The following is a 13517-nucleotide window of genomic DNA, read 5'->3' as shown; positions in this document are numbered from 1 at the left end:
ATTGTTATGGACTGAATTGTGTCCCCTCAAAATTCATATGTTGAAATCCAAACCCTCCAGTACCTCAGAATGTGATGGTATTTGGAGACAGGGCCTTTAAGGAGGTAATCAAAGTTAAATGAGGTCATATGGGTGACCCCTAATCCAATATGATTGGTGTCCTTATGAGAAGAGAAAAGACATCAGGAATCATGCACAGAGAAAAGGCCCTTTGATGATACAGAAGGAAAGCAGTCATCTGCAAAACAAGGAGAGCGACCTTAGGAGAAAGCAGCCCCACCTGTACCTTGACCTTGGACTTCTAGCCTCTAAAATGTGAGAAAATAAATTTCTGTTGTTTAAGCCACCTAGTCTGTGGTATTTTCTTATAGCAGCCCTAGCAGACTAATACAAAGTTGAAGATGGGAAGGAGGGTAATTCGGCAGTGAGAACAGCATGGGAATGTGCAGAGGCTGGGAAGCACAGCTGAGTTCAAGAACAAGATGGAGCCTGGGTTGGCCGGTTGTTGGGGGCCATGTCACCAGGCTGTGGTTGGCCTTGGAGTACCCAGCAGAGGGGACTCCGTGACGGTGCCAAGATGGGATGGACCCTTGGGATTTCCCTTGTGAGTTCAGCCAGCGTGGCGCTGGTGCCTTGGTCTTAGTAGGTTTTTGTATTCCACAAGTATCTCAAAAATGCATTGGCCTGCTTCTGTTTTACCATTGGTGCCAGCACACAATGATTTTAATAAGCTGAGCTTGCAACACTGAAAAACATATATTGACAGAAAAACACTAGCTAAGAAGATTCTGAGGCGTTTCTCGTCACCAAGTGAGCACCTGGTCTTTCCTGGCTTTCCTTCTCAACTTCAAAGCAGATAGTTCTCCACAGATATGTCTGATTGATTAAAAGAACATCAGAGCTGATGCTAACTAATGTACATAAAATAGATAAACAACAAGTTTATACTGTATAGGGCAGGGAACTATATTCAGTATCTTGTAGTAACTTATGGTGAAAAAGAATATGAAAATGAATATATGTTTGTTCCTATATGACTGAAGTGTACTGTACACCAGAAATTGACACATTATAAACTGACTATACTTCAATAAAAATATATAAAAACAAACAAACAAACAAAACAGAATCATGAGAAAAAAAAATCAGCTTAGTGGGACCTTAAACATCAGTAGTCTTGCCCTCCCATTTTACAATAGAGAAATCAGAAGCCTAGAAAAAGTTAATGATTTTCTCAAGATTATCCAGTTAGTAAGTGGCTTCTAAGTCTACAAAGTTGCTGTTTTTATTATCATTATTATTACTTTTTGCTAAATAATTTTGATTCGGTTTGGAAAAAGAGATTCATCCCTGCAAGGATGAAGATGGGAGAGTGCTCTGAATTATGTCTCTGCGGGGACCATGGCTTCAAGGTGAACAGTGTGTGCTGTGGAGTCAGACACCTGTGTTCAGACCCCAACAGCTCTCCATTGGCTAGCCATGTGACCCTAGGGTACTGCTTAAGCTCTCTAAGCTTTAGTGCTGTGTCTATAAGAATGGCAGTGATCAGGGGAGGTTGTCATAGAACTCATCTTGAGTGTGTGTATCAAGATTAAGTGAAACAGTTCTTATGCATTTGACTGGCACATTATCAAACCTCAAAAAACAAATAAAATCGCAAAAGAAAAAAACCTCAAAGTGTTTTTCTACCCCACAAGGATAGTCTTATTTGTCTCTGTGTTCCTGGAACCGGGCACAATCCCTGTCACAGAGCCTACATGCTGTAAATGTGTATTGAATGAATGAAGCATCAGAAATGGCCTAGGAGAAACAATAGCACATAAGGCTGAGAAGAGAAAAAGGAAAACAGACGATAATAAATGGATAAGGGAGAGCTGTAAATCTATAGAGTCTGAGGAAAGTGAGAAGATTTGAAAAATGTTAAATGAGAATAAAAGGAAAAGAAGAATCCACTGCCTCCAAGGGGTCACATGAGGACCACACAACAGGTGCACTTGACACGCCTTGCAAAGCATGAAGTACAAAACTGATGTGCAGGAGCCATCAATACCAGAAGCAGCCTCGTCTTACTAGGATTCAAAGGGGAGGTTGCCCAAAGCATCAGGAAAGGCTTACACTGCTTAGACCTCAGGAAGCACGGAGGTCAAGGGGGAAGGGACTGAGGACAGTCTCAGTTGGCACCAGCAAAAATAGACCCAACAATAGAGAGTCCACAAGGTGGAGTGTATTAAGCATGTCTTTTTATTCTGATGCTTTGCTGATACTGGAAGGGACTGCCCCTCCCAGGGTTAACTAATTCCCAGAGACAGCAAACAACTTGCTTGAGAGCATGTCTTTTATATACAGATCAACCAATCCAAAGGCTATACCCCACCCACCTCCTTTAGATCAGGCTCACAAAGGGCTCTCAGTGGGAACCCACCATTCCTCCTGCCCTAATCAGCTGAAAACTAGATACCAGACAAGAGACCCTCCACCCCACCCCAGAGCTCATGGAAAATTACTCAAACTAGCTGACCCTTAACCTGCTTACCCTGCCTTGCCTTGCCTTTCCCATGGAAACCACGATACAGTCTCTCAGTCATGTTTTCCTCTTGTTCCTTCTTCCTTTTGTTGGGCCCTGGTGCTTCCCCATGTGGTCCTGGATGGTGTGCTGTGGGTCCTGTTTCTAGGGATCTGTGAGTATAAAAACCTTCATGACAGTCTCTTCCATGTCTGTGTGTCTTACCACACTGGATTAAAACAAATCCCAGGTACCCTTACAAAAAGGAGCCATCAGGGTTTCTAGGATTGTGCCCTCTACCCTGATGACAATCCCCTCTTCCTTTATTGAGCATGTTTTTCATTTTGGTTTGGAATTGATATTCTCCTGTGTTCTGAGAAGTTGCTTCCTGCATTTCCCTCCCTCTATCTCTGTTTCTGTCTCTCTCATTTATTTTATTTTATTTTTTTAACATTTTTTATTGATTTATAATCATTTTACAATGTTGTGTCAAATTCCAGTGTAGAGCACAATTTTTCAATTACACATGAACATATATATATTCATTGTCACATTTTTTTCTCTGTGAGCTACCATAAGATCTTGTATATATTTCCCTGTGCTATACAGTATAATCTTGTTTATCTATTCTACAATTTTGAAATCCCAGTCTATCTCTTCCCACCCCCCGCCCCCTTGGCAACCACAAGTTTATATTCTATGTCTGTGAGTCTATTTCTGTTTTGTATTTATGCTTTTTTTGTTTGTTTTTTTAGATTCCACATATGAGCGATCTCATATGATATTTTTCTTTCTCTTTCTGGCTTACTTCACTTAGAATGACAATCTCCAGGAGCATCCATGTTGCTGCAAATGGCATTATGTTGTCGGTTTTTATGGCTGAGTAGTATTCCATTGCATAAATACAGTATAATCTTGTTTATCTATTCTACAATTTTGAAATCCCATCTATCCCTTCCCATCCTCCTCCCCCTTGGCAACCATAAGTTTGTACTCTATGTCTATGAGTCTGTTTCTGTTTTGTATTTATGCTTTGTTTGTTTTTGTTTTTTTGGGTATTTTTCCGATTCCACATATGAGCAATCTCATATAGTATTTTTCTTTCTCTTTCTGGCTTACTTCACTTAGAATGACATTCTCCAGGAGCATCCATGTTGCTGCAAATGGCGTTATGTTGTCGGGTTTTATGGCTGAGTAGTATTGCATTGTATGTATATACCACATCTTCTTTATCCAGTCATCTGTTGATGGACATTTAGGCTGTCTCCATGTCTTGGCTATTGTAAATAGTGCTGCTATGAACATTAGGGTGCAGGTGTCATCCTGAAGTAGGGTTCCTTCTGGATATATGCCCAGGAGTGGGATTCCTGAGTCATACGGTAAGTCTGTTCCTAGTCTTTTGAGGAATCTCCATACTGTTTTCCACAGTGGCTGCACCAAACTGCATTCCCACCAGCTGTGTAGGAGGGTTCCCCTTTCTCCACAACCTCTCCAGCATTTGTCATTGCTACCTTGCTGAATTCTTCGATCAGCTCTAGTAGTTTTTGTGTGGACCTTTTAGGGTCTTCTATATATAGAAACATGTCATTGGCATATAGTGACACTTTTACCTCTTCTTTTCCAATTTGGATCCCTTTTATTTCTCTCTCTTGCCTGATTGCTGTGGCTAGGACTTCCAAGACTATGTTGGATAGGAGTGGTGATAGTGGGCAGCCTTGTCTTGTCCCAGATTTTAGTGGGAAGCTTTTGAGTTTTTCACCGTTGAGTACTATGCTGGCTGTAGGTTTGTCATAGATAGCTTTTATTATGTTGAGATATGTTCCCTCTATATCCAATTTGGTGAGTTTTTATCATAAATGGGTGTTGAATTTTATCAAATGCTTTTTCTGCATCTATTGAGATGATCATGTGGTCTTTGTCCTTTCTCTTGTTGATGTGATGTATTACATTGATTGATTTGCATATGTTGAACCACCCTTGTGTCCCTGGGATGAACCCCACTTGGTCATGATTTATAATCTTTTTTATGTGTTGTTGGATTCTATTTGCTAATATTATATCATTTATTTTATATAAAGCATTAGCCCACACATCTTTTTTACTCTCTTATTTGAGGATGGAGAACATAGAAGCTAGCGCCGAATGTGGGAAACAAGTTGATGGTTTCTACACCCCATTTCAAGCATGACCTCCAAAAAAGGTGCCTGTAGCCTGAGCTATTTCAAAACAGTTCTGAATGCCAGTGACTCAGATTTCTTCTTTAGTTTTTAACTTTTATTCCCCACCTGACAAGCTTTTATTATTTTAAAAGGTAACCAAACAACAATGAGATACTATGATTCATCTATTAGAATGGCTAAAAGCAAAAAAATTGACAATACCATTTGCTGGCAAGGATCTGGAGCAACAGGATCTCTCATTCATTGCTGGTGTGACTTCAATATGGTAACAGCCACTTTGGAAAATGGTTTGGCAGTTTCTCACATAGTTAAACATAGTTTTACCATAGGATCTAGCAATCACACTCCTACATATTTACCCAACTGAGTTGAAAAACTTATGTCCATACAAAAACCAGCATGTGAATTGTTTATGGCAGTTTTATTCATAAATGTGAAAAAGTAGAAGCAATCTTCAATAGGTGAATGGAGAAACAGTGATATAGTCATGCAACAGAAAAAGCGATCAAACCATACAAAGACAGATGAATCTTAAATGTATGTTGCTAAGTGAAAGAGGCTAGTCTTAAAAGGCTACATACTGTATAATTCCACTCATGACATCTTGGAAAACGCAAAACTCTTACAGAGATGGTGGATAGATTATTGGTTCCCAGGGACTCGTAGTGAGAGGAGAGTTGAATAGGTAAAGCACTGGGGATGTTTCAGGGTGGTGAAACTATTTTTATGATGCTGTAAAAATGGTAGATGCATGAAACTCTGCGCGTGTCAAAATCCATAGATTTTACAGCACAAAAGATGAACCTTAATCATGCAAATTTTAAAAATCATTTAGGAGGTTGTAGGATCCTGGGATGGAATGCAAAATATGACAAAAGAATCTAACTGTATTATAAATGCCTGAACAATCTCACTGAAGGGAGTGGGGGAAAAGTGCTGACCTAAGTACATTTTGAAATAAGTGGAATCTGTAATAAAGTTAAAGGCAAAAGGAATTGTACATAAGCACTCTAGTTTGTCAAGTCATTTTCTACAAGGTTATGGGTTAACAATTATGTGAGTGCTCTACAGTGCACTGGAATTGAGCTGTAAAGTAATGGATGGCTGAGCGTGAGAGCCAGGTTTCTTGCTGTAGGTGAGAGGATCTAGAAAGCAAAGGGAGAAGGCTAGGATCATCCATGTGGTACTGGGTTAGAGTTGGAGGCATCAATATGAACCCATATTTAGCTTAATGTAGATACAGATGGTTAGATATAAAAATATTTATAGATATATATGTATATTCATGTGTTACTGTACATACACATATATTCTTTCTCTGTTGGCTGAGAGGACCTAGAAGTGACAACACCCCAGTAGCTCCCAACACACCCAGATGTGGTCTCTAAAACCAGTCTTCCATAAAAGAACCAGGGCTTCTGGGAGAAATCCCTGATTCTAGGACCAAGGCAGGAAACATAGAAGATGAGCTTGGAGCATCTTATAGTTCAGAAAGTAAGGAAGGGCTCAAGAGAAGCCCACAGTGACTGGAGTATTTGAAGGGACACGGGACCCAACCGAAAGAGCTCTCAATGGCTGAAGCTGGAACCATTTAAGCAACAAAACAGTGTTGGGTTTTAACCCAAAGCATAAAATATATATCCGTGAGTCCATACTGATAATAACTAAATGATTAAATAAATAAGTAAATAGAGGACAACAGACAAATCTCTCCTACAGACGAATTCCAAATAATTCACGTAAATATTTCTCTGTGAAAGAGGTAGAATTTAACTTCCCACTCCTTAATTGTGGCCTGCATGTTGTCTCTTCCTTTCAGAGAATACAATATGAAATGGTAGGGGAAGGTACTTTCACGGTGGAGAGGCCTGACAAACACTACCTCAGCCAGGTGATCACGATCAGCATCAGCAGTCATAGATCAAGTTGATAGTATGTAACCTTGACATTGTTTGATGAGAATGGACTTTACCTCTGTGGTCTTTTTCTCAAAAGACTCACAGCTACAGTCTAATCAGGAGAAAAACATCCGACAATTTCTGAGGGACATTCTACAAAATACTTGACCACTACTCCTCAAAACTGTCAAAGTCATCAAAAACAAGGAAAGTCTTAGAAACACAGCGACGTAGAGCCTAAGGAGATGTAACAACTACCTTTAACGTACTATGCTGGATGGGATCCTGGAACAGGAAAAGAACATTAGGTGAAAAGTAAAGAAATCTGAATATTTTATTCAGACTTTAGTTAAAAATAATGTATCAATATTTGTTCATTAATTGTCATCCATATATGGTATTAAAGTAAGATGTTCATAGCAGGGAAACAGTATATGGGAACACCCTATACTATCTTCGCAATTTTTCCATTAAGTCTAGATCTAGTTTGAAATAAAAAGGTTTATTTTTAAAAAAATGCTGGAAAGAGGATCTGGGCTTAATTATTTCATTCACAGCTGGCTTCTGTCTTTAACTCATTCTCTAATTTGGAGCTTGGAAATTAAACTTTTTGAATAATAAAATGAATAAAGTTTAATCATAAAGAGCTGAAAATCTTTCTCTCAGAAAATTGGAAGTAAATTGTTAGACTAGCAAGAAAAGAGGTTTCTGTGTGTACAAAAGTATAGGATTCTGTGTTTTTTTCCATACTGATTATACGGGTTGATTGCACTATTGATTTGCATTACTGAAATGACACTATGAAAATTCCATGACAAAAGTTAAGTTTTAAATTTATAGTTTATATTGCTATACAGTGTCTTTGGACATGGTTTGGAAATGGATGACTTGAGAGAAATCTTGGTGAACTCCTAAGTATCAATAAACAGGTGAGTGGATATTTTGAAATTTTGACAAGGAACTCCTGTTCACGGCACTCGCAGGTGTGTGTCTGGTAGTCTGTGGGGTCTCCTATAAGTCGTATAGGCCCTAGTGCGCACGTTTCTAGGAAGACAGGCAGCTCAGAAGCCCTCTCTGAAGGCCTCTGGAGGCAACAGCTGTGCTGAGAAAGAGCAAGACAGAGAAAGTGCCTCTGCACAGCAAGTGCTTAAAGGACTTTCGATGTAAATACTGACCCTGGCACCACCTCTACTCACTCCCCATATCCAGTTTGTCATGTCAGGTAGATCAGACCATCTCATGTGGCTTCTCATAGCCATCAGAGTAAAATACAAAGTACATAGTTGGCTAAAAAAAACTTCTTTCTTGCCCAGGCCCTTGCCTATTTCTCTAACCTCATCTTGTAAACTCTCCTCAGGTTCCAAACATACAGAGTTCCTTGTAGTATTCAAAACTGCCATGCCTCTTCTTTCTAGAATGCCCCTCCCCCTGCCCTCCATCTGACTACCACCTCCCTGTCCTTCAGGGCCCACTGCCTCTGTCAAGTGCTCTGGGGTCCTGATGGCTGGGCCACTGTCCCTCCTCTGTGTTATTATAGCTCCTTGCCCATGACTCTGTTTCATTTCTTATCTCCTGGAATGTACCGCATGCCTCCTTCATGTACTCTCACTCATCCTTCGAGACTCCCCTTTGGTAGCCCTCCCCCCATTAGTCAGAGTTAATCTTCCTCTGCTCCGGTGAGTCATTAAGATTTTTTCCCTTTATCGCAGTCCTGAGTTACGTCTGACTTGCTTTAGTTGCTGGCATGTTTGGTCTGGCTTTTTCACCTGATTGCTAGCCATTTCAGAATAGGCAGCTTATCTTCACCTTTTATTTAACACAATGCCTGGCATGGTACCTGTTGATTAAGGTAATTGCCCTTTCTGTGGTTACTTGGGCCTCTAGGCAACCAAACATCTCAAGGCAGATGGAGAGGCTGCCCCAGTTGGTCCCATTTCTGGACAGGCTATGCCAGTCTTTATATGACTCAGTGAGTTCAAGCAATAAGGAAATGGAACATACAGCACATTTATTTCTCCTCTCTGGATACCTGTTCTGCAATCATGACCAAACAGAAGGAATAAAACCAGACCAGAATCTGAAATGTAAAAAGCCTACCTGTCAATTTTACCATTGTTTCCTGCTGGAGTGAGGAAAGTGGCCTTGGCTGCACATTCCTGGAACATGAATAATACTGGTTGTGATTACACTACATCTCATCCATCATCAGCCTATGAACATTGAATATAACCTAATTAGGAAATGTGAAGGTCCCTTTGCTGGGGATAAGTGCCTGGGAAAGACATGTCCACATGCCTCTCCCTATGATGGGGACTATGAGGCTCACACACAGGTTTGCAGGGCTCAAGGGCAGACCTCACCTGTCTAGTCTGCATTCCTCACGTAATCACCCGTAAGCCAGATCGTAACACCTTGGATTCCACCCTATGTTACTCTCCTTAAATGCGTTGCAAAGGAGATAGATCACAACTGATACATCAGTCACTTTCAAATGGATGTTAAAATATTAACTAAGTGATTAACTCTGCCTAACACATTTTTTGTTTACTACTTTTGACTGGCTTCAGATAGCAATCCTGAATTTGTTGACAGTTGGCTTCTCATCTTTTATTGAATTCTTCTGAGCTTGTTTGTCTTTTCCTACACAGCTCTTAAAACGCACTCAGAGGGCTGTATTCTATCTTCCAAAGTGCAGAAAGCAGAGGACTAAGTCTGTAGGGATGAGACACCTTCCTTAAAGTTCCTTCTCGAGAGAAAAAGTACAGACTCTTCTTTATACAAAAAGCTCCTGTGTCTGAGTCCTCCTTTCCTGTTTGCAGACTTTAACTTGTTGCATTCATTATTCAGTCCTCTGCCATTTCACCTTTCTGATACTTGGCGAGCATCAGCTGTGGTGCCGATCCACCTCACCCCCACAGCGTCCTGGCACCCAGCATTTACAGAGTAATTGTCAGGAACAAAGAGGCCTGCAGCCACAAGGCAGCTATAGGGACCTACCTGCTCTGAGACTGAATGCCCCGCCAAGCACACAGAGCCCCAACCCACAGAGCTAATGGATAGGTCAACCTTAATTCTACTGGAAAATGTTTTTTGTCAAACCACCGCCTGCCCATTCAGTGTGGATTCCTATAACCTCTCTACTTTGCCCTGATAATGTGTGAGCTTCAGTGTCATGTTCCAAGGTTCTTTTGCTGCTGGCCGTGGTGTCTCAGGGATGATCATTAGAATCCTTTATTTGCCTTGAATCCTGGTTAAGCCACTCTACAGTGTCATGATAGTTTGCCACCTGTTTCCAAGTGTCCTCTGTCCCTCTCATTTCATAGAACTGGGCTTCCCTTGGATTCACATTTTGGGAATTTAGTCTATCTCTAATTTTAAATGCTAGGTTCTCTTCCCAAGGGATGGAACCTTGCTCTGGTAAAGATCTCCATGAAATACTGGGATGGTGTATTCACCACCTACTCAGTTTTGTTCACCAGGTTTTGACCACAAGTGAGGACATCCTGCCACTTCTGCCCTCTAACCTGGTGTTTACCTACGTTATGTCCGGGTGTTGCTTCTTTCCCTTGGTTGCCATGCCCTACCTGCTTGTTTGAATTTCTGTGGTCACCCTAGCCTCCACCTGTCTCAGCGGCTCCACCCCTGCTCACAATTTATCCTGATGCTGTGCCTTACTGAAGAACCATAATACGTGTTAGGGAGAATATTCTTATTGTTACTACTGTTGCTTTACTGTTAAGGAAACTGTGGTTCAGAAGGATTAAGTGACGTGGCCAAGTAGATGTGTAGTATACGGTTCAGCCCGGCCTTTAAAAACTAGGTCTTTTGTCTCTTAATAGTTTGCTCTTTGCCCAAATCTGCATTTTTCGCTCTAAAAATCTTAAGGATGGTTTTGAAAATTAGATATGATAAAAGGTAAAAAATATACAGAAGTAAGTGTTTTATTATTATTGTTGTCAGCAAGTGGGCTTCCTCTGGGTTGCAGCAATGCATTCTTCTGATTCTCTCCAAGTCTTTGAAATGAAAAAAGCTGCTGCATCCTGCATCCGATGAAGCTTGCACATGGATGTGAAATTACAAAAATGTCTACAGATGCTAGGTGTGAACCAGTCATGTTTCAAAAGTTTGTTTGTGGTTATTGAAAATGGAGGCCTCATTTTCCCAAACAAATAATGTTACAAATGGTGGTTAAATTCTTGGGTTATCCCACAAAACCTATTTAATTAATAATGTTGCTGGAGTACATTTCTAGTTCATAAGGTGGCTGAAGTAATGCATATATTATGCCATTTCATCAAGGCCCTGATCAATTAAGTAATGTTTATTTTGAGCCCTGTAGAACTGTCTCCTGACAGCAGTAATAAGTCTGTCACTATTGACTGTAAAGAATGTAGGGGTGGTTGGGAAATTTCCTGTATTTTAATAGCTGAGAGAGCTGGTTTATCAGTCGAGGAGTGAGAAGGTATTCTCGAGAGAGGTCAAGTGGCTTGAAAAAAAAAGTGCAAATGTGGAGTAGAAAAAGAGCAGGGAAGAGAAATTCCAGGAACAAAAAAATGATGGGAGCAGAGGGGTTGGCAGAAGTCAGAATTATCTGAGGATGAGAGGTAAAATCTGACAAGGAAATGGGAACTAATAAAAGGATTTAGAGAATGTAGATTTAGAAGGTTAGGGATTCATAATGTGACAGACAGAAGATGATTTTGGCAGAAGATGATTTTGAATGGCTTTGGATAGAACAAGCTCAATTTTAGAGAAGGGTATTAAAGAAAAAACTATATTACTAAAGCTTATGTAACTTAACTCTAACTAGGTGTAACCAGTGGGCTGACAGATTAGCTACAGATTCTCACTGATGAGGGACAGGGTACAACCCAGGAAGGACATGAGGTCTGAGGACTAATGGGAAAGAGTCTTGTAGGGAAGCTATATGTTACTCCATTAGAGTAAAATAAGAAAAAGGCAATCCTGCAGAGAAAAAAGTAGATGGCTTTGGTGGAATATGCATCTCTATGTCAGTCTTTGCCCTATTTTAGTCCAGCTGGCCCTCCATATCTGTGGAGATTCAACCAACCACGAGTCAAAATATTAGAAAAAAAAATTTCATAAAGTTCCAAAAAGCAAGACTTGAACTTGATGCCCTGGCAACTATTTACATAACATTTACATTGTATTACATATTACAGGTCATCTAGAGATGATTTAAAGTATAGGGGAGGGTATGTGTAGCTTATATACAAATACTGCACTATTTTATATAAAGAACTTGAACATCTGTGGATTTTGGTCTCTGCAGGGGAGTCCTGGAACCAGTCCCAGGAGAATACTAAGGAAGGACTATACCGGAATGGGAGGAAATCTTGACTAGAGTAGGATTTAGTACAAGGTAAAGAAAGCTACAGAATAGCAATTAAATTGATGACACTCTTCTCAAAGGTGCTGTAATGGGCTCCTTGGTTGGTTGGTTGGTTTACAAAGGGAAAAAAGCCTGGACAAATCTGGAAACAGAAGAACAGAAAAGAAGGATTGCTGTCTCTTTATCAGTAATAAAAATGCTATCTCCTTCTCCTGTGGCGAGCTCTGCAGATCTTGTTGCCTTTAGGGAAATGTTTCTTTTCTTTAAAATGGATTTTGACTGTACTTGCTCTGGAAGGGATAAGTGTGTGTGTCGTTTGGCTGGAAGTCCAAAGTGTTGTTCGAGATTGAACAACTCAGTCTTTAGAGGGAGAGCTTACTTTGAGCTACTATGTCTCATGGTTGCCGTAATTAGAAGTGGAAGGTCATATTTTAGGGTAAGATCAACCTTCTTAAGTAGAGGGATAACGTTTCCTAGAGGAAGGTGGAGATTTGCAACATGATAGATTTAAGAATGTTCTTTCTTTATTTCAGAGGAGGGACAGGGGCACAAGGCTAGGAATCAGGTGACCCAATGAGAAGATCTATGTGAAAAATTTAACTGGCACATTAATTTTTTTTTTAATTAAAAAATCTGGGAATGGTGATGTTTAGGGTCATTTTTAATATTATAAATTGTCATTATCTCTATCTCCCAACCCTCATTCAAGTTCAGCAGCCTTGGAATGTGATGTTAAAGGAAAATCTAATCTTCTGTTGAGGTCGGTGTGACAGCATCCTCCCTAGGAAGGGGACAGTGCCCCTGGAGATCTAAGTGGCAAGCTAGCAGTGAGTAGCGAGCGGCTCAAGGCAGATCTGGGAGAGGCAAGCCATGGTGCTGGACCACTTCAAGAGCAGATAAGAACTAAAGCAACTTTTAACAGGGGCAGCGTCCACTGGGATTACATAAATCAAAGGATGGAATCTTTCCATCTGCCCTTCCATTCAGATGTTGGAAGAGCAGATTTCTCAGGATCCTGGGTAGCTGAGTTCATATGCAACTGGGGCTTTCTCAGCAATGCTCTACCTATATTCTAGGAGGGGTGAAGATGAAAGGAGAAGGTGGGATCCAGGAGTGATCCCTCAGAGGAATCCTAACAGAAGCCAATGGGGAAGCCAAGTCAGGAAATCTTTCCACCTCATCAGTCACTATGGGGAGGTGGGGAAAAAATGCATCTCTTAAGATGTAAGATTTTGGCAGGATTGAGAATTGCCATTTCCGTTTGCCATTTATGGATACTATTTATTGTGTTTTGCTTTCTAATAATTAAATTGTATTAAATTAAATAATTGTAGTGAGAGTGTTGGCAAGAGAAACACTTGTTCTTTATTTTGTTAGTAGGCAAGTTGGGGCTATTGGCAGAATATTCTAGCACAAGCAGAATTCTATGAAACCAGTTATCTAGACAACGTGTGGAAGAGTTTGCTGTGGGAGGTGCTACACTTAGATGAGGAAATTTTCAGGAGCTGTGGAGGTCTCAAAAGGATTTATTTTTGAGATGGGATTAGCTGAAGAAGTAAGAGTTAACAGTTTGAGGTGTGTGG

This window comes from Camelus dromedarius, chromosome 15, assembly GCF_036321535.1.
Source record: "Camelus dromedarius isolate mCamDro1 chromosome 15, mCamDro1.pat, whole genome shotgun sequence".
Taxonomy (NCBI): domain Eukaryota; kingdom Metazoa; phylum Chordata; class Mammalia; order Artiodactyla; family Camelidae; genus Camelus; species Camelus dromedarius.
This window is presented reverse-complemented; position numbering follows the sequence as displayed.